Raw genomic sequence first — 20798 nt, 5'->3', positions numbered from 1 at the left:
ATTTTTTGAGAGAGGAGAAGGGAGGGAGAAAGAGAGGAAGAGAAACATTAATGTGCAAGAGGAACATCATTTGGTTGCCTCTCACATACCCCAAACCTGGGACCTGGCTTGAAACCCAGGCATGCATGTGCCCCAACCGGGAATCAAACCAGTGACCTTTGGTTCCTGGGATGCTACCCAACCCAGTGAGCCACACCAGTCAGGGCCCTACAAAATATTTTATAAATTGATTCTAAACCACATTAGTGAGATGTAATATATAAAATGTCGAGAGTCAGTATCCCATCAAAATAGAAATGAAATTCCCCCTTTTTTTGGAAAAAGATGTTAGTAAGATTATATACATCCATAACCATTCTTTCTTCATTCATTCATTCATTTATTCATTCTTTCTCCAGGGTAGATTTGACAATGTGGAGATATTTTTGGTTGTCACAACTCAAGGCAGACTGTACTACCAGCATTCAGCAGAGGGAGACCAGGGATACAGCTAAATGTTCTACAATGCAGAGGACAGCTGCTCATAACAAAGAATTATCCAGCCAAAATGTCAACAGTGTCAGAGTTGAGAAACTCTGGCTTAGAGTTTCAACCACACAGGGCAAGTGGTATTGGTTGTGGCTCTAACTAACAAAGATTTCCTAGGGAGTAGGGGACTGGCTTTTACTAGCAAGGCCCGGTTGCAAAGTAACATAGACAGTGATTTTCAGACTTTTGTTTTTAGCAGCAGAATCCATTTGTTGAATGATCTCAACTCTATCATAAAATGTAGATAATTTCCTTTAATAATAAAAGAACTTCCACCAATCAGTAAGAAAAAGATTCATAGCCCAGATGAAAAAGAAGAGTTCATTTCACCAAAAAGGGAATGTAAATGGCTTTTAAACATGGGAAAGATGTAAAACTTCACTCATAAGAGAAATCCTCATTAATCTATAATGGAATATCATTTTTCACATATCAAAGTAGTAAGGAACCAAAACTTGATCATATCTTGCATTGACAAGGATGTGAAGAGCCAGGCCCACTTGTATCATGATAATAAAAGTGTAAATTAGTGTCCTATGGAATGCAAATTTGGCACTATAAAAATGTAAAATTCATATACCATGTGTATAAAATGACATATACAAGGGTAGTCATTGTGCCATGATTTGTATTAGCAAAAGATGGGAAATACATGGTTTTTGTTTGTTTGTTTGTTTTTAGAAGAAACATTTAATTTACTCTTTCTTCCCCTTGAGAAGACATTTATACAAGCAAGTGCAAATTACTGCAATGGCAACAAATAAAGTAAGAATAACTGGAGCAATGACTCCTGGATCTAATTCCACAATCTCTTCCATTGGTGGTAATTCACAAGGATTGGGATATCCTGGATATCTTGAAACTGGAGGCTTGGTTGGATGAGTAGACTTGAAATCTTTAATACAGTTTGGCATCTCAGGCTCCCAAGTGTTGTTTGCACTACAGAATACTGGGTTGCTGCCATTAAGATAGAAACCCTCCAGGCATTGAAATAAAATCTCATTCTGGTAGGTAAATTAAAAAAAAAAATTGATATTGGTCTTCCATATTCGAGTACTGGATAGTCACATCTGACCGCTTTACATTGAGAAGGGTTACTAGTCCATTTGCCAGGCCCAGAACAAATAAGCTTGCTTTCTGCAACAAGTGAATATTCCTCTGCTCCATTTGAAGAATTATAACTATAAGTTACTAATTCATTAAATTCAAATACATCCCTCCAGTTATCAGTGTGTTTTCCATTTTTTATATTTCCAGGTGATTGACAACAAATTCTCTGTCATCACAATAAAAGTGAGCTTCTTTATCAAATTCAAAGCCCATCTGTGGGTCAACTGCTCCACCATTTGGGACCTTTGGAGTTGGGACATGCTTTTCTGCAACAAGCTTCATCAAGAGGGTACCATGTGTTATTTGGCTCACAAAAGGTGTTATAGGGGAAAAATAATAGTATCTTGGTTTACACTCAAAATACTTTCTCCCAAATTGCATATGAAGATTTAGGGATACCCTTTATTGTCTTAGAGTCAAACACTGGTTGTTTACCGTAGTCACTTTTTGAGTACAGATACCAGATGCAACAATTAATTGTCCGTTAATGAGGAATTGGTTAAACATATCACCAGTATATATGTTTATATGTACATAAATTATCACTTAAACTCAGAAATGGGTGACAGAAGTTTCTCTTAGGGAAGGCAAATGGGGGAATGAATGACAACGGTATAAAGAAGATTTATTTTTACTATAAAATCTTTAAGGCCTTTTGAAGTATTCACCATATGGATCATTACATATCATACATGCATGCACTCATACATCATATATTACATGTACAGACATCCCTCTCTATCCTTGGGGGATTGGTCCCAGGACCTTCCCCTCCCCCTACTGTCGATACCAAAATTCTCTGATGCTCAAGTCCCTTATATAAAATGCCATGGAACATGCATATAGTTGACCCTACCATGGAGTTGACACCTGTGGGTATGGAGAGCTGAAAACAGGGTTGTTCTGGCTAAAGTAGACTCCATGAGTTTCTACCACAGTGTCCCTCAAGACATCACTGAGATTTAGGGTTCCAAATGAACATAGTAAAAGCCAGTGTCATAGTTGTATTAGGGTAGACTAATTGCTGTAATAAATAATCCAAAAACGTCAATGGCTTGTTGCAACAAACGTTTATTTCTCTCACACACAACAATCCTTCAAGTTGTTCCCTGTCAAACAACTCTTTGGGTCCACTTGCCATTGGACAGGTAAAGGAAATGTAACATCTGTTGAAAAGTTTTATGGGCCAGTCTGGAAAGTGACACTCACTACTTCCGCTTCTCACATTCGGTTGTCTAGGAACCAGTCATGTGGCTACACACAAGAAAGCCTGGGAATTGTATCATTCAGGGAGATAGAATGGCATTGAGAGCAAACAGAAGACAGTGACTAGCACTAAAATGGAATCTAGCTGTGTGGCCAGTTTGTCAGCTGGATCTAGTCGTTATAACTTTACAAAGTTATAATGGATCCGTCTCTGTAATGGTGTCTTTTGATGAACAGAAATATTCATTATAATGCAGGCTAATTTATAAATCTTGTCTTTTATATTGGGTTGTCTTCTTTTTATTGAGATATAATTAAAATACAAAAATTTTAGCTTTATATGTTCAACATAATGATTTGATATATATATATATATATATAGTGATGATTATCAGAATAAGTTAACATTAATTACTGCACAGTTAAAAATATGTGTGTGTGTGATGAGAACTTTTTAGATTTACTTTCTTTCAACTTTCAAATATACAATATAGTATTGTTAGCTATAGTCACCATGCTGTACACTACATCCCCAGGATTTATTTGTGCCTTTTGACCACCAACACCCATTATGCCCACTTTCCCCTTGGCCCCTCACCAACCCTGCCTCTGGCAACCATCACTGTTCTCTGTTTCTATGAGTTTTTTAGTTCCACGTGTAAATGAGATCATACAGTATTTACCTCTCTCTGTCTGACTTATTTCACTTAGCATAATACCCTCAAGGTCCATCCACAAATGGCAGGATTTATAGCATAATCAATAAAATATATTTAAAAAATAAAATAAAATATATTTTAAAATAAAGTAAAATAAGCCCTGGGATGTAATATCTCACTTATTTGGTGATAAGCTTTTTAAGAATATTGAGGTTATCTTTGTATTTAGTCTTCAATTGACCATTTAATTAATAGTACGAAGGGTCTACTATATATTGGGCAATATGATATATAATGGGATGTGATGATAGACTAGGAATACAGACGGTCCCCAATTTAACAAATTTTGACTTACTATTTTTCAACTTTACAACGGTGCAAAATTGATATGCATTCAACAGAAACCATGCTTCAGATTTTGAATTTTGATCTTTTCCTCGGCTAGCGATATGTAGTACAATACTCTCTCATGATACTGGGTAGGAGAAGGTCCCACTCAGCCACGTGATCACGAGTACAAACCATTGATACTCTATCGTGTACTGTGCTGTCAGCATTTTTTAAGATACTGCGTTTTGTGTTTTGCATAAATTATGAGATATTCAACACTTCATTATAAAATAGGCTTTGTGTTTGATAGTTTTGTCCAACTGTAGGATAACGTAAGTGTTCTGAGCACATTTAAGGTAGGCTAAGCAAATCTATAATGCTCATATTAAATGCATTTTTTACTTCTGGTATTTTCAACTTATAATTGATTTGTTAGAATGGAGCCCCATTGTAAGTGAGGAGCATCTGTATGTATAGTTCCTGACCACATAAAACTTGAGATATGTGCACAACCAATGGACATGGAGTAAGGGGGGGGACAACTTGAGGGAGGGAGGTTACTGGGTGGAGGGGAACAAAGGGAAAAGAAATTGGGACAACTGTAATAGCATAAACAATAAAGCATATTAAAAAATAAAAATAAAAACAAAAACAAAAAAGAAAACAAGATGTGTATCACTTATCATTCCTATAGAAGGCATTCAAAAATATTTGTAGAATGTACATGAGACAACTCTTTTTGTGGTAGGTAGTATTTTAAAATATAGCATCTGTTGCAATTTTAATCAAAACTAGTTGGACTGCATTTATTAATAACTAAATTTATAAATCATCACTTAAATCTGTGATAATAGTGGTAAATAAAAGAAATAAAGTAGATAATTAAAGTCATAGTTAATCTGTCATTTTCTTATGGAAGGAAAAGTACCATGAAGATTAAGTATTGCCTGCAGGTAACTAGTAATATTCTTAGGCTGCAAAACCCTGTCCTAGGGAGCATACTTTCTGGAACAAGATGTTCCTCCAGATTTTGTTGGTTCATGTCATACATAGATTCATAAATGATAAATTTGATAAAGAAAAAAATGTTTATAAGGATGTATCATATAAAATAGATTACTAAAAGCAGCCAAATTAAATTTAACCAAATTTGGCCTAATATAAATTAATCTATTTGTTATTATAAGTAGTAAAACATGCACCAAAATCAAAGTCTTTTATTATTTAATTTATAAAAATACAATATAATAATGCACTACAGATAAAATTATGTAATTTATAAAGTTAAAGGTGTAATAAAAGATATGGTATTCCTATACAAATACATATGTGTGTATTGAACTCTGGCATTTCATTTTTTTTTAATAAATAGGAATTTTATGAAATAGTTTCATTAATGAAAGATGAATGCTGAGATTTTTCCAATAATTTTTCTGGCCACTATCATTACATTTTTCCTCTGCATTTAGCAAAAAGATAAAGTTATGTAATGCTAAAAATTAATCAATTTGATCCAGTCACTAAAATATAATTTTCTTTTGGTAATAGAAGGCAGAAAATATTAAACATTTCAAAAGTGGAAATAAGATGGTGTGGTAGTCAGAATTCTAAAATTCCCCCTATCATCTCCTCCCCTTGAGCATGGGTAAGGCCTATGAATAAGATGAGATATCCACTCTCTTGATTAGTTTATGTTTTATAAGTCTGTTTTAGCTGACTGGAGAGATTCTCCTGTTGGCTTTGACGTGCTCTCCTAGGTTGTAAGGGTGCTTGTGAGAGGGTCACATACCAAGGAACTGCAGGGGTCTTTAAGGAGCTCCAGCTGATAGCCAGCAAGAAATTTAGGATCTCAGTCCTAAAACTGCCAAGGTAAATTCTGCCAAAAACTAATGAGTTTAGAAGAGGATTCCCTAGCTTCAGACTGAAACCAGAAAAGTCAGCATTTATGCTGTGTTTCACCATCAGAGCAAATAAGCAAAGAAATATTTTGATTCTTTATGGGAGCTTTATTCAGATGGCCGGTGATCTCAGCAGATGGCAGGGTATATACATACCCTAAAAGACCCTCTTACATTTAATTTTTTTTGTTTATTTTTTAAAATTACATTTTATTGATTATGTTATTACAGTTGTCCTGCCTTTTCCCATTTGCCCCCCTCCACTCAGCACCTCCCACTTCCTTAGGCAATCCCCACACCATTGTTCATACCCATAGGTCATGAGTATAAGTTCTTTGGCTACTCCATTTACTATACTGTAATTTGCATCACCATGGTTATCCTGTAACTACCTATCTGTACTTCTTAATACCCTCAACTCCTCACCCTTTTTCCCAGACCCCCCACTCATCAGGCAACCATCAAAACTCTCTCTGTATCCATGATTCTGTCTCTGTTCTTCTTTTTGCTTAGTTTGTTTTTTAGATTCAACTGTTGATAGGTATGTATATTTTGGCATTTTATTGTTCATAGTTTTGATCTTCTGCTTTTTCTTGAATAAGTTTCTTTAATATTTCCTATAATAATGGTTTGGTGATGATGAGCTCCTTTAGTTTTTTCTTGTTTGAGAAGTTCTTTATCTTCCCTTCAGTTTTAAATGATAGCTTTGTTGAGTAGAACAATCTTGGCAGTAGGTCCCTGCTTTTCACAACTTTCAATATTTCCTTTATTTTAAAATATGGAATACTTCATAAATTTGTGTGTTATCCTTGCACAGAACCATGCTAATCTTCTCTATATCATTCCAATTTTAGTATATGTTCTGCCAAAACAAGCATGTGACTGAATATTTCTTGTCAATGCCTTTTAGCACACAAAGCTTCTTCTGAGAAATCAGCTGACAGTCTTACGGAAACTCCCCTGTAGGTAACTAACTGCTTTTCTCTTGTTGCTTTTAAGATTCTCTTTATCTTTAACCTTTGGCATTTTAATTATGATGTGTCTTGGAGTAGGCCTCATTGCATCTACCTTATTTGGGACTCTGTGTTTCCTGGACTTGCATGTTATTTCCTTCATCAGATTAGGGAAGTTTTCTTTCATTATTTTTTTCAAATAGATTTCCAATATCTTGCTCATTCTCTTCTCCTTATGGTACCCTTATGATGTGAATATTGGACCTCTTGAAGTTGTGCCATAGGCTGCTTACACTATCCTCATTTTTTTGGATTCTTTTTTCTTCCTGTCACTCTGATTGGTTGTCTGTGCATCCTTATATTTCAAATCATTTATTTGATTCTCAGCTTCATTCACTCTACTGTTGTTTCCTAGTAAATTGTTTATTTCAATTAGTGAATACTTTGTTTCTGACTGAATCTTCTTTATGATGCTTAAGTCCTCACTAAGTTCCTTGAGCATCCTTATAATCAGTGTTTTGAACTTTGCATCTGATAGATTGCTTATCTCCATTTCATTTAGCTCTTTTTATGGAGTTTTGATCTGTTCTTTCATTTGGGCCATATTTCTTTGTCTCCTCATTTTGGCAGCCTCCCTGTGTTTGTTTCTATGTATCAGGTAGAGCTGCGTTGACTCCATGTCTTGATAGTGTGGCATAACGTAGTAGGTGTCCTGTAGGGTCCAGTGGCACAGCCTCCCCTATCACCCAGTCTGGCTACTCGAGATGCACCCTTCATGTGGGCTGAGTACATCCTCCTCTTGTAGTTGAGACTTGATTGCTGTTGGCAGATCTTTGGGAGGGATTTACCCAGGCCAGTCAGCTGTAAGGACTGGCTGTGACCACTTACCACCAACCTCCACCTTCCATGGAGGATCAGCTGTGTGTGGACAGAGTGGTGGTGCTCCGACTTGGTTTTTAGCTGTCTACTGGGTGCACTGGTCCTGGGGTTTCCTGGATCGTGCAGGCCAAGGTCAGCCCCCACCTGTGTTTTGCCTGGGGTTACCCTGCCTGAGCTATAAAGCAATCTGAGATGGCTGCTGCTTGTGCTTTGCTTGGAGATTCCCAAGCAAAGCCAAGCTGTGACTATAGGTTGGTTGTTGCTAGTGCCAGGCCTGGGGCTCACTGAGGCCAGCTGTTGCTTTTTTGAGAGGATTTAGGAAGTTGTGCTTCATGAGCCAAACCAGCAATTCATATGGAAAAGCAGCTTGGGTGGGCCCATAAGTTGGGTGTGGCGGAGTCTCTAGGAATCTCCAGCGTAGGTCAAACAGTGTTAGCCAGGTTGATGGAGTCTCAGATATGGCACCAGCTTGCTGGCTCGGTGGCTCTGTGGGGAGAGGGTTCAGAAAAGGGACAACTGCCTGTGCTCACCTTGATGCCAGATACTTTAGTTTCTCCCAGTATGCCACTGGTGCCTTTCAAACTTCTCCCTTGGTGCTGTAGCTCAGAAAGAGTGAGTCTGAGTAGGTATGTGCAATTGTGGATTCTTTTAGGAGAAATTGCTTGGGGCTCCAGCAGTTTCTTCCAGCAACTCAATGCCTGCTGATTTTTGCAGCCAGAAATTGTGGGGACTTACCTTTTTGTCACTAGAACCCTGGGTTGGAGGGCCTAATGTGGGGCTGTGACTCCTCACTCCCAAGATATGCCTCCTAAATCATATGCACCACACGTGAGTGAGGGACCAACCCATTCCACATCTGCACCCCTCCTACCAGTCTGTATGGATGTGGTTTCTTAATCCCATAGTTGTCAGACTTCCATTCAACTTGATTTATGATGGTTCTGGTTAATAGTTGTTCTATATTTTAGTTGTAATTTTGATGTGGCTGTGCAAAGAGGTAAGCCTTGTCTGCCTATGCCACCATCTTGACCAGAATATCTCATTTATTCTTCACATTTCATTTTAAACCAATCCTTTTTATAAGGAGAAACAAAAGTGTATGTAAGGGTTTTGGAATTGAGGGAAAAGGTTAGATAAAAGCTGCAGCATTCTTTCATCTATGGACCAGTGATTCTTTATTTGTACCTTGGGTGTTGGAGTCTCTCCTTGGAGCACAATGGCTCAGATACCATCTAATTGCTTGCAGTCCTCATGGGACACAAAGGTTGGATTGCTGTGGCCTCCTGGAGTCAGAGTGGTCTTACCTTCAGTTCCTAAAACAATAGCTTTTTACATGCATTAATTACTAAGCTTATTAACTATTATTTAAAACTAAAATTTTCCAACTCTTGAGTTACCCCATCAATATGAGATGTAACCCTCAGATTACACCTTGATTGTAGCCTCTGAGACCTTGGGTGCCAGATTCAATTAAACTCTGCCAGAACTCCTAACCAGTGGAAACAGTGTGGTTTAATAAATGTATGTTATCTTGAGTGCCAGCCTGTGAACCAAAGGGTCACGATTCTATTCCCAGTCAGGGCACATGCCTGGGTTGCCAGGTCCCCAGTTGTGGGCACATGGGAGGCAACCATACATCAATGTTTCTCTTCCTCTCTTTCTCCCTCCCTTCTTTAAAAAAAAAAAAAAAGAAAGCAAAGATATACCTTCATAATTATTTTAAACAATCAAACTGTGCTTCCCAGGATATAAAATCATCATAATCTTTCCAAAGGTCGCCAAGGTACTCGTATAAACTATACATACAGTATATATAACATACAAGTCTAGGGTAAAATAAAAAATAATTTTTTTAATGTATGTTGTCTAGAGCTACTAAGTTTATGGTTCATAATGTTTCTCTTTCTCTCTTTCTCCCTCCCTTCCCATCTCTAAAAAAACAAGTAAAAAAAAAAAAGGACTCAGTCTTACTAGTACTGCTTCAGCAATTCAATTGTGTTTTCCTTCCAGCTAATGATATGTCCTGGGAATTAGCGCTAAAATAGATGAAGACAATTTTTAAAATTTATATTCATAATAAAAGCTATTTTAAGCATTTCAATGTTTCTTACTAAAGCTCTCTTTGCTTTCCCCAGACCTTCCTTCATGAACGGTGTATTCTTGGACAATAGTCAAAGGATAAAGAAGTTACTAAACAAGAGTTGTTGCCACTCCCATTGCCCACACTGATTTCAGAACATTCCAAGGTCAGCACATCCTCTTTATAAGTCAGTGATCCATTCCTATTGGAATTATGTTTAGATTTGGAAAGGCAGGAAGCTGAGGAAGATTTATGGGATCCCGATTAAATATTAATGGGTGCATTTCCAATTGTCCATTTGCATGTCGTCTTAGAAGATCTCACACTTGGGAAATTGTTATATAGCAGTAATATTCAGGACAGAGGTGGGGAGTGACTTTTCTTTGTAGGAGAAATGCTATTCTGAAGGGGAAATAGGGAAGGATAGCCTGAGCCATGCTATGAAAAAGTACAATTGATGATCTGGGGACAGAATTTCTTGACACTCTATGCACCTACCTGTCTGGAAAGTCTTCCAGTGCTCCAGTTTGAAGACCTTGGGTTCCTGCTGGTCCTCGACTATATCTTATTATCTTTAGTGCCTTCCAGTCCTTCCATCATTAGCACTGGCAAGACAAGTAATAAAAAACAGACAATGACTTTCCAAGTAACAAAAACAGACAATGACCTTCCAGTGGGTAGAGGAGACTTCTGTCTGCCAGAGATAGTGTCTCTTCTCCTGAATGGAACAGTATAACTACGGTCAGATTCTTGCTTTGTAATTCTTCATTATATTTATCTCCCAGGGAATCTTTACCACCTCATTACTTCAGAAAGGCATATTATCATATGAAACATTTCCCTCTAAGGACTCTAAATTCAACACAGATTTGTTGAACATGATATATCTCTTACAGAAGTTCTGTGCTTCACTGGGGATCCTGAGATAAGAGGATGGTTCTTTAGTTTCAGGAATTCTAAGTGCAGAAGGGGAAATGGACTCAGGTATAGAAGTTCAGACATAGGAGCATTTTGTTTTAATCAACATCTATGCTCTTGAAGATCTCATATCAAACTACATTTTCAAGACTGAGTTGGATAAAGGACTGCAGTGAAACAATTTTTGTTTAGCAGCTAAAAGGTAGCAACGATATTTGCAATTAACTCGGCTCCCCAGCTTTGAAATTATGTAATTCTTGATGGATTTTTTTAATTTAGGAAATTTGCATTATTTCTATATTTACAACATTCAAAATAATATTAGTATAATTATATCACAGGATTTCAACATTTTATAATTCAAATTCTCAAACATTGCTCTGCACTGTCCAAGGAATAGAAGTACTGTAGGCACGACTGAATGCTTTGAGGAGAGCACTTTCTTCTGAGAATTAAACATTGGGACTTGGTGTCACCTGGTCTTTGGTAGGTGGGCAACAAATGAGTATTGCAGCAAATTCTCAGGGCACACTGTACATGTGGTGGAAATGAGACAGTTTTTAAAAATCCTGAACAAGTCTAGAGAGACTTCGGGGGGTTAGAAGGGTTGGGAGAGCAAACATTAATATACTTAAAAAAAAAAAAAGAAGCTCAACTGGATGGAAGGCGGCAGCTTTGCTTTGCCTGAGGCTAGAACGTATTGTAATTGCTCATGCTGCCCCCATCAGGTTGAAATGTTCACTTTCCTAACTCTGTCTTCAAGACAACGAAGGGGTGGGGAAAAGGGCTTGTTCTTTCCTCACTCATTCGTCTCCTTTCAGACTAAAGGGAGCTAGATATGGAAGACACAAAACTAACCAAGTGAGCAGGAAGAGGATGACTCAGAAAACACACTCAAAAGCAAAGCCAGGGCACTGCCAAGGGGAATGGGGCACTGAACCACATGAGGGTTACATCCAGAGGGGCAGATGTCCTCTTGGTCTCAGATCCCCAAAAGCTGGGGTGAAAATCTGAAGGGTGGGTTGATTCTAGGTCAGCACTAAGACCAGTGTGTGATCTGGAGATTGGGGAGATATTGAAATCTAAATCTAAATGTAGGGGCTTAAAAGTTTCCTTCCAATGCTCTAATAGAAGGCAATGGCAGTTTCTAGGGCCCTTACTATGCAAAATCTCAAGTGACATTTTGGAGGAAGTCATTTTAAAGCTCTAAGAATGGAATCTAGGTGGAACTCGACCGGCTTCAGTTTCCAAACTTGCCTTCTCTCTGAGGACCTCTTAAAAATCCGCAGGTGCCCTGGCTGGTGTGACTCAGTGGACCGAGTGCTGTGAATCAAAAGGTTGCCAGTACCATTCCTGGTCAGGGAACATGCCTGGGGTGTGGGCCAGGTTCCCAGCTGGGGAGGTGTGAGAGGGAACTAAACTAATCAATGTCTCACACATGTTTCTGTTCGTCTTTTTCTCCATCCCTTCCCATGTCCCTAAAAATAAATAAATAAAATCTTAAAAAAACAAAACAAAACAAACAAACAAAAAAACCCACAGGCTGAGGCCGCACCCAAGACTAATTACATAGAAATCTCTTGGGGTGGGACCCAGCCATCAATATTTTAAAATCTGCTCAGCTGATTCCAGCCCCACTTACGAGCACTTTAGAAGCCAGCTGGCATATTTTCTGTATAAATAAAACTGTTCAATGTTGTCTACAATAAAAACACAAGGATAGATATGGTATTAGGGTATAAGTGATACAGAAACTATGTAGAACATATCATATTACATTTTTATGAGTTTTGATAAAAGAATACACCTGTGTAATCACCACCTTGATCAAGGTATGGAACACTTCCATCACCCCAGGAAGTTTCTTTATGCCCTTTTGAAGTCAATCCTTACCGCTCTCCCAAGAGACAAACACTTTTCTGACTTCTACTATCCTAGATCAGTTTTGCCTGATCTTGAACATTATTGAAATGGAATCACACCCCATGCATTCTTTCATGGTGATCTTTTTTTTTTTTTTTTTTAAGATTTTATTTATTTATTTTTAAAGAGAGGGGAAAGGAGGGAAAAAGAGAGGGAGAGAAACACCGATCAGTCACCTCTCACATGTTCCCCAACCTGGGATCAGGCCTGCAACCATTTTCCAGCCATCAGATTAGTGAACATATTCAAGTATATAATATTTATTATGGGCAAGGATGTGGGGGAGTTGGTGCTTTTGTACACTGTTGGTGGGAATATAAATTGAGGTAGCCTTCTTGGAGGGAAGTTTGAAAAGATCTTTCCTGATTCAATATACACACACCTTTGATTTAGTCATTCCACTTATAAGAATTTATTCTACAATACATTTACTGAGGATAGAAATAATTTTTACAAATTAATAATAATAATAATAAAACAAAAGTCCCTTAATGAGATTTGAGTAAAGTTCTAAATGTATATAAGTTATGAATACCATGAAGCTGTTAAAAGAATGACTATGCAGAACAATACATATAATAAGCTACTGTTTTGTGCAAAAAGGGAAGAAAGTAAAATAAGAATGTATATGTATATATTTGCATAAAGAAGGATACACAGTAAACTAATATGGTATTAATGGTTACCTGGTTGAGTGAGAATTAGGTAGATGGTAGACAGACATGGATATGAGACAGTCCATTGAATACCTATTTATATTGTTTTATTTTTGAGCTATGTGAATATTTAACCTAAAAAAAGTTAAATTTAAAAATTAATAAAATAACTGAAATAAAAGAATAAAAATATCCACACAGGGGTTGGGAGTGGGTGGATGTAGGAGAGGCTATAAAGGGTTAAAAGGTAGTGGAAAAAAAGTATAGTAAAAAATATATAATGCAAAAAAACCCACAAAAAGTCAAAGACAACTTGTACAAGATATATTAAGTGAAAAAAATAAGTTACCAAATAGTATGTAGTTCATTTATTTATTCAATTAACAAATACATTTGAGTCCTTAATTTATGTTCTAGATACTAGAGATATGAAGTAAACAAGGCCGCCAAGGCTGCTACTATCATGGAGACTGCATTTTAGTAGTGAGTGGGTAGGCAAGTATATAAATGAACAAGGTAATTTCAAACAGTGATTGAAGAAAGAGGAAAATAAAACATGGTGATGGAGAGTGACTTGGGTTGGAAAATAGCTACTCTGTGGGTGTCATAAAAGACCTCTCTGAGGAAGTGACATATAAGATGACATAGGAATGAGAAAGACCCGGGGGAAGAGAGTGGTCCAGGAAGATAAGATAAAGAGTGCAAAGGTGCTGAGGCTGGAACAAGCATCAAGTCTGATCTGGAATACAGTTTGTATAGAAAACAGAAAGTGATAGGAAAAGGAGTCAGAGTGGTAGTCAGGGGACAAATCATGGTTTAAATAAAAAAATATATATATATGTTTATATAGACATTGAAAATATCTATAAGGACACACAATTTTATTAATGTTATTAAGAGGCCATTTTGCGGCTGGGAATCAGTTCAGTATCTTCTAGTAGGATTTAGATTTTTAAAAATATATTATTTATTTATTTTTAAGTATATTTCATTGAATACGTTGTTACAGTAGTTCCAATTTCTCTTCCCTTTGCTCCCCTCTTCCCAGTACCTCCCTTCCCTCCGGCAGTCCCACCCCCCTTAGTTCATGTCCATGGGTAGTACATATAAGTTCTTTGGATTCACACTTTCCTATATTATTCTTAACTTCCCCCTGTCTATTTTGTACCAATCACCTATGCTTCTTAATCCCTGCACCATATCCCCATTTCTCCTCCTTCCCCCTCCCAGCTGATAACCCTGTGAATGATCCCCATACCTATGATTCTGTTCCTATTCTGGTTGTTTGCTTAGTTTGTTTTGCTTTTTATTTTTTAGATTCAGTTGTTGATAGTTGTGAGTTTGCTGTCATTTTAATGTTCATAGTGTTGATCTTCTTTTTCTTAAATAAGTCCCTTTAACATTTAATATAATAATGGCTTGGTGATGGTGAATTCCCTTAACTTTACCTTGTCTGGGAAGCACTTCATCTGACCTTACATTCTAAATGATACCTCTAGTGGATAGAGTAGTCTTGGGTGTAGGTCCTTGCTTTTCATCACATTAACTACTTCTTGCCAATTGCTTCTTGCCTGCAAAATTTCTCTTGAGAAATCAGCTGACAGTCTTATAGGCACTCCTTTGTAGGTAACTCTCTGCTTTTTTCTTGCTGCTGCTAAGATTCTCTCTTTATCTTCAACTTTTGGCATCTTAATGATGATGTGCCTTGGAGTGGTCCTCTTTGAGTCTAGCTTGTTTGGGACTCTCTGTGCTTGCTGGACTTGTATGTCTATTTCCTTTGCCAAATTTGGGAAGTTTTCCTTCATTATTTTTTCACATAAGCTTTTGATTTCTTGCTCTTCCTCTTCTCCTTCTGGCACCCCTATGATTTGGATGTTGGCATGTTTAAAGTTGTCCCAGAGGTTCATAAGCCTCTCCTCATTTTTTTCAATTCTTGTTTCCTCATTTTGTAGTGGTTCACTGTTCTTTTCTTCTTTATGTTCCAAATCATTGATTTGAACCCTGGTTTCCTTCTCTTCACTATTGGTTTTATGTTGATTTTCCTTAATTTTATTTAGCATAGCCTTCACTTCTTCCTTTATGCATTGCCATACTTAAGCATATCTGTCAAGCCTGTGAGAATCTTTATCACCAGTGTTTTGGACTCTAAGTCTATTAGGTTGGCTATCTTCTCATCTGTGAGGTTGGCTATCTCCTTAGTTCTCCCTCTGGAACCTTGATTCGTTTCCTCTTTTGGGCCATACTTCTCTGTCTCATCTTGACAGGCTCCTGTGTTTGTTTGCCTCTGTGTCTTAGGTAGAGCTGTTGCATCTGTTACGTTGTAAGGGGCAGAGACTTAGGTATTCATCAGTACAGGGCTACCAGTTTCACCACGTTGTGGTGCTGTGTGTGGGGGAGGGGTCTGAGAGGGAGAAATGCTGCTTGCTTAGCACTTGCCCCTTTTCCAGGCACTTTTTTCACTTCTTTATGGAACTGGAAACTCTCTGGCTGTTTCCCTGGCCATTGTTTCCAGAGTGGGTGTGTCTGTAGATGTTCTAGGACTGTGGGAGTCCTTTAAACAAGCAGACTCTGCTGAGAGGCTGGCAGTTTCTGCCTCCATGCCAACTCCCACTGGTTTGCACAGTCAGAAGCAATGAGGCATTATTGTCCCTGGCCATGGAACCGTGTGCTGTGTGGTCTGGTTTGGTGCTTGGAGTGCTCACCAGGTGTCCCTCTCGACTTTAAAAAATCTTTTACTGCACTTTATGCTGGCCTGCCGCTGCTGCCTCCACCACACCATGTCCTCTCTGCCCTGGCTCCACCCTCCTACTGGTCTGGATGAGTATTTCTTCTTTATATCTTTGTTTGTTGGACTTCCGTGCAGCTTGATTTTCTGGAACTTCTGGTAGTTGTATTCCTTCTTAGGTGTGGAGGGAGATGCAACATGTCTGTCTAGGTCTCCATTTTCGTCGGAAGTCCATTTAGATTTTTTAAAGTACTTAAAAGTGCATGTAATAAAAAATATGCTTTAAAGTAAGTTCATTCTTTTCCTTTTTTTACAAATAAGGAGTATTGAGTAATAATCTAGGAAAGTGAATACTGGAGAGGCAGTCAAGACTGTGGCATAGGTAAACATGGCTTGGGTCCTTGCAAAACCATATCAAAATTACATCTAAATTATACACCAACCATCACTCAGAACTGGAAGAAGTTGAGTTGAATGGATGTCTGACAACTACAGAATTAAAGAAACCCCATCCATCTAGACTGGTAGAAGGTGTGGAGATGTGGAACAGGCTGGCCCAACATCCATGTGTGGTGAATAAAAATTCAGATATCTTGGGAACGAGGAGTCCCAGGCCCACACCAGACCAATCATCCTAGGATTCCAGCGACAGGAAGATAAGTCCCTATAATTTCTAGTTGCAAAAACCAGCAAGGACTGAGTCAGAAGAAGAAACTTCTGGAGTCCCAAGCAGTTGCTCTTAAAGAACCCACACATGGGCACACCTACTCAGACTCACTCCCTCTGAGCTCCAGCATAGGGTTAGCAGCTTGAAAGGTACCAGTGTCATACAGGAAGGAACTGAAGTGTCTGACATCAAGGCAAGAGTTGGGGGACAGCTTTCTCCCAGACAGAAAGATGGGCAGAGGCCATTGTTCATTTTGTTCATTTTCTGAACCCTCCCCCAACAGAGCCACAGAGCTGACAGGAAGGAGCCATATCTGAGACTCCATCAACCTGGCTAACATTGTTTGACCCACCCTAGAGATCCCCTGAGACTCTGTACCACCCAGCTGTTAACAGAAACTTTCCCGTATGAATGGCTGTTTTTAACTCATGAACCACAACTTCCTAAATCCTCTCAAATAAGCAACAGCTGGCTTCAGTGAGCCCCCAGCCTCATACCTCTTGCTTAGTGGCCCCAGGCTCGGCACTAGCAAGAACCAGCCTAGATTCACAGCTTGGCTTTGCCTGGGAATCTCGAAGCCCAGCAAAGTAGCAACCATCTAGATTGTTTTATAGACTAGGTAGGGTGGCCCTGGGCAAAACATGTCTTGGGGCTGCACTTGGCCTGAACCACTTGGGAAACCACACAACCTGTACATCCAGTGGATAGCTAAGGACCATGTCGGAGCACCACCACCCAGCCCCTGCAAAACTGATTCTCCACAGTGGTTGGAAGTTTGTGGTAAGTGGTCACAGCCAGTCCTTGCAGCTGACTGGCCTGGGTAAATCCCTCCCAAAGATCTTCCAACAGGAATCAAGGCTCAACTGCAAGAGGAGGCTGTACTCAGCACACATGGAAGGCACATCTTGAGTAGCCAGCTTGGGTGATAGGGGAGGCTGAGCCACTGGATCCTATAGGACACTCACTACATTAGGCCATACATAATGCAGCTGTACCTAATACACAGAAACAAGCAGAGGGACCCTGCCAAAATGAGGAGACACAGAAACATGGCCCAAATGAAAGAACAGATCAAAACTCCAGAAAAAGAGCTAAATGAAATGGAGATAAGCAATCTATCAGATGCAGAGTTCAAAACACTGGTGATAAGGTTTCTCAAGGAACTTAGTGAGGACCTCAGCAGCATAAAAAAGATCCAGTCAGAAACAAAGTATTTAGTAATAAATAACAATTTACTATGAAACAACAGTAGAGTGTATAAAGCCAAGAATCAAATCAATGATTTGGAACATAAGGATGCACAGACAACCAATCAGAGTGACAGGAAGAAAAAAAGAATCCAAAAAAATGAAGATAGTGTAAGCAGCCTCTGGGACAACTTCAAGCATTCCAAAATTCGCATGATTGGGGTGCCAGAAGGAGAAGAGGAAGAGCAAGATATTGGAAATCTATTTTAAAAATAATGAAAGAAAACTTCTCTAATTTGGTGAATGAAATAGACATGCAAATCCAGGAAACACAGAGTCCCAAACAAGATGGATGCAAAGAGGTCCTCTCCAAGACACATCATAATTAAAATGCCAAAGGCTAAAGATAAAGAGAGAATCTTAAAAACAGCAAGAGAAAAGAAGTTAGCTACAGGGGAGTTCCCATAGACACATTTCTCAAAAGAAACTTTGAAGGCTAAATGGGATTGGTGAAGAATATTAAAAGTTATGAAAAGCGGGGACCTACGGCCAAGATTGTTCTACCCAGCAGAGCTATCATTTAGCATCTAAGGGCAGATAAAGAGCTTCCCAGACAAAAACAAAAAACAAAACACAAAACGAAACAAACAACAACAACAACAAAATAATAAAAGAGTTCATCATCACCAAACCATTATTATAGGAAATGCTAAAGGGACTTACTGAAGAAAAAGAAGATCAAAATTATGAACGATAAAATACCAATAAATACATATCTATCAACAGTTCAATCTAAAAAACAAACTAAGCAAACAAGAAGAACAGAGACAGAATCATGGATACGGAGAGGGCTTTGATGGTTGCCAGATGGGAGAGGGGTTTGGGGGAATGCGTGAGGAGGTGAGGGGATTAAGAAGTACAAATAGCTGGTTACAGAATAGCCATGGTGATGCAAAGTCGTCGTCGGCAGCCGTCCGTCTTGAGAGACGATGGTGTAGCTTCTTCAGAGTCTATCTGCACCGCCAAGAATGGCTGTGCAGTCCGACTCGGGAGTGACATGGTATCTGTCTCCTCCCGTGTTGAATCGACATCTTGAGATGACGCTGAAGCTACAGAGCCTGGGCAGGGTAATATGGAGGGTCTGCTGTTGCCCAGCAGACCCCCCCTCTCTTCGCAGCTGAAGGGTCCAAGGGAAAGACGGAGTCGATACAGCTTGGGTTCAGGTGCGCCGCAGGAGTTGCCGGTGTTGACTACAACGTCAAACCGCCTTAGGGACTCCGGCTCCGGATTTTCTGTCGGGGTTTACTCCCTTAGCCTTTCCCCTGAAGAGGTATGCCGCAAGGCAGCGGAGGTTTTTTGGAGTCAGAGTTTTCCTTCTCTGATGTACCCTGACTGGAAGATCGAACCAGCGACACTTAGCTCGCAGGCCGACGCTCAATCCACTGAGCTAAACCAGCCAGGGCATGATGCAAAGTACAGTATAGGAAATGGAGTAGCTGAAGAACTTATATGCTTGACCCATGGGTATGAAAAATGGTGTGGGGATTGCCTAAGGATGTAGGGGTTCTGGGTGGAGGAGAGCAAAGGGGGAACAATTGGGACAACTGTAATAGCATAATTAATAAAATATAATTAAAAAAAAAAAAGAGTACTGTACGTAAGAGCTAGATGATTCCTTTGGTTCTACTCCCTCTAGTGGTGGTCATGAGGTAGTGCTGCTGACTGTGTTCAAACACAAGCATCCTGAGCGAAAATACCTTTAATGGAACTCTGAAGCACGCAGAAGTTTTTTACCACCACCCCCACCCCAGAGTTTGAATTCTTAAAATTGAGTAATCCTTGCCAAATAGTGGGTGGGGAAAACTCAAAAATTTCTATAGTGATTGTTACAGTCACCTACCGTATATCATGAAGCAGGGGCCAGCAAAGTCTTCAGATTTAAAAATTAAAACATGAGGAAAATTCTTCAGTTTGGTTGTTCCTGCAAGTATATGGCTTAAATATCTAGGCCCTAGTAACCATCTCTCCTGAACTTTTTTGCTCAGGTCTATACTATCCTGTTTTTTTCTCCACTTGGACAAGCTATGTCTTCCTCCTCCCTTCGCCAGCTCACCTCCTCTCTTCCCCAGCTCACCCCTTCTAAGTAACTTCCCCAACAACTCACTTTGCCCCTCTTTAACTCATGAATAGCTGACATTTAGAGTGCTGTCACTAGGTACCAGATACCACACTGACTCATGTCAAATTATGCAATCCTCAAATCAGCCCCCTGAGGTAGGTGTTATTATCATCCCCTTTTTACAAATGCAGAAAAGCAACCTGAGGTGTAGGGCCATAAAGTAGGATCATGGTTGGTAAATGGTAGCTTGGAATTGAATCCATGTCTGACTCTCAAGCATATACATTTAAGTAGTAATCTATCCTTTAATATATTGCTTTTATTTGGATATTGATTATATATATTTAAAAGATTTTATTTGTTTATTTTTTAGAGAGAGGAGAAGGGAGTGGGAAAGAGAGGGAGAGAAACATTGATTGGTTGTCTCTCACATGCCCCCAACTGGGGATCTGGCCTTCAACCTAGGCAGTACCCTGACAGGGAATCAAACCAGAAACCTTTTGGCTCGCAGGCCAGCACTCAATTCACTGAGCCATACCAGCCAGGGTTGATTATATATTTTAATCAGCAAAGATCATGGGTCATAAACTCAGATATGTATAGAGGCCAGGCAGAGAACTATATAATAGTCTGTGTTTTCTCAAATAAATTATATCTTTTCTATTTATTTATTTTTATCTTGAGAGTGCATTTATTAAAGCTGGGAACAGTGAAAATAAAGAATGGCTTAGGGTAGGGGAAGCAACAGGAGAGAAATGTTTCTAGGCAGTACTCCAGAAACATTTTAGGAAAAAAGTGAGCCAAGGTGGGGCTGCTGTTAATTCACTGAAAAGTAAGAGAAAAGGGGGGCCTTGGAGAGAGGCTCAGGGGGTTAGCCTGGGATGAGCTGCTGCTGCCCACTGCTCCCCTGGTTGCAAGTCTCACGGGGATCCTTAGAACTCAGGGAGAAAAAATAAAGAT

The 20798-nt window shown here is 39.1% G+C and overlaps 1 non-coding gene and 1 pseudogene across 1 annotated transcript; both read right to left on the bottom strand.

The window, feature by feature from the left end:
• Positions 1-1223: 1223 nt before the first annotated feature.
• On the bottom strand, positions 1224-17130 carry LOC150010171 (membrane cofactor protein pseudogene; annotated as a pseudogene).
• Positions 6504-6607, bottom strand: LOC150010172 (U6 spliceosomal RNA). The gene has a single exon (XR_016511477.1). It is a non-coding gene; the product is annotated as a U6 spliceosomal RNA (small nuclear RNA).
• Positions 17131-20798: the final 3668 nt, after the last annotated feature.

Source organism: Furipterus horrens, unplaced genomic scaffold (genome assembly GCF_987537825.1).
Source record: "Furipterus horrens unplaced genomic scaffold, mFurHor1.1.pri manual_scaffold_5, whole genome shotgun sequence".
Lineage (NCBI taxonomy): Eukaryota > Metazoa > Chordata > Mammalia > Chiroptera > Furipteridae > Furipterus > Furipterus horrens.
This window is presented reverse-complemented; position numbering and strand designations above follow the sequence as displayed.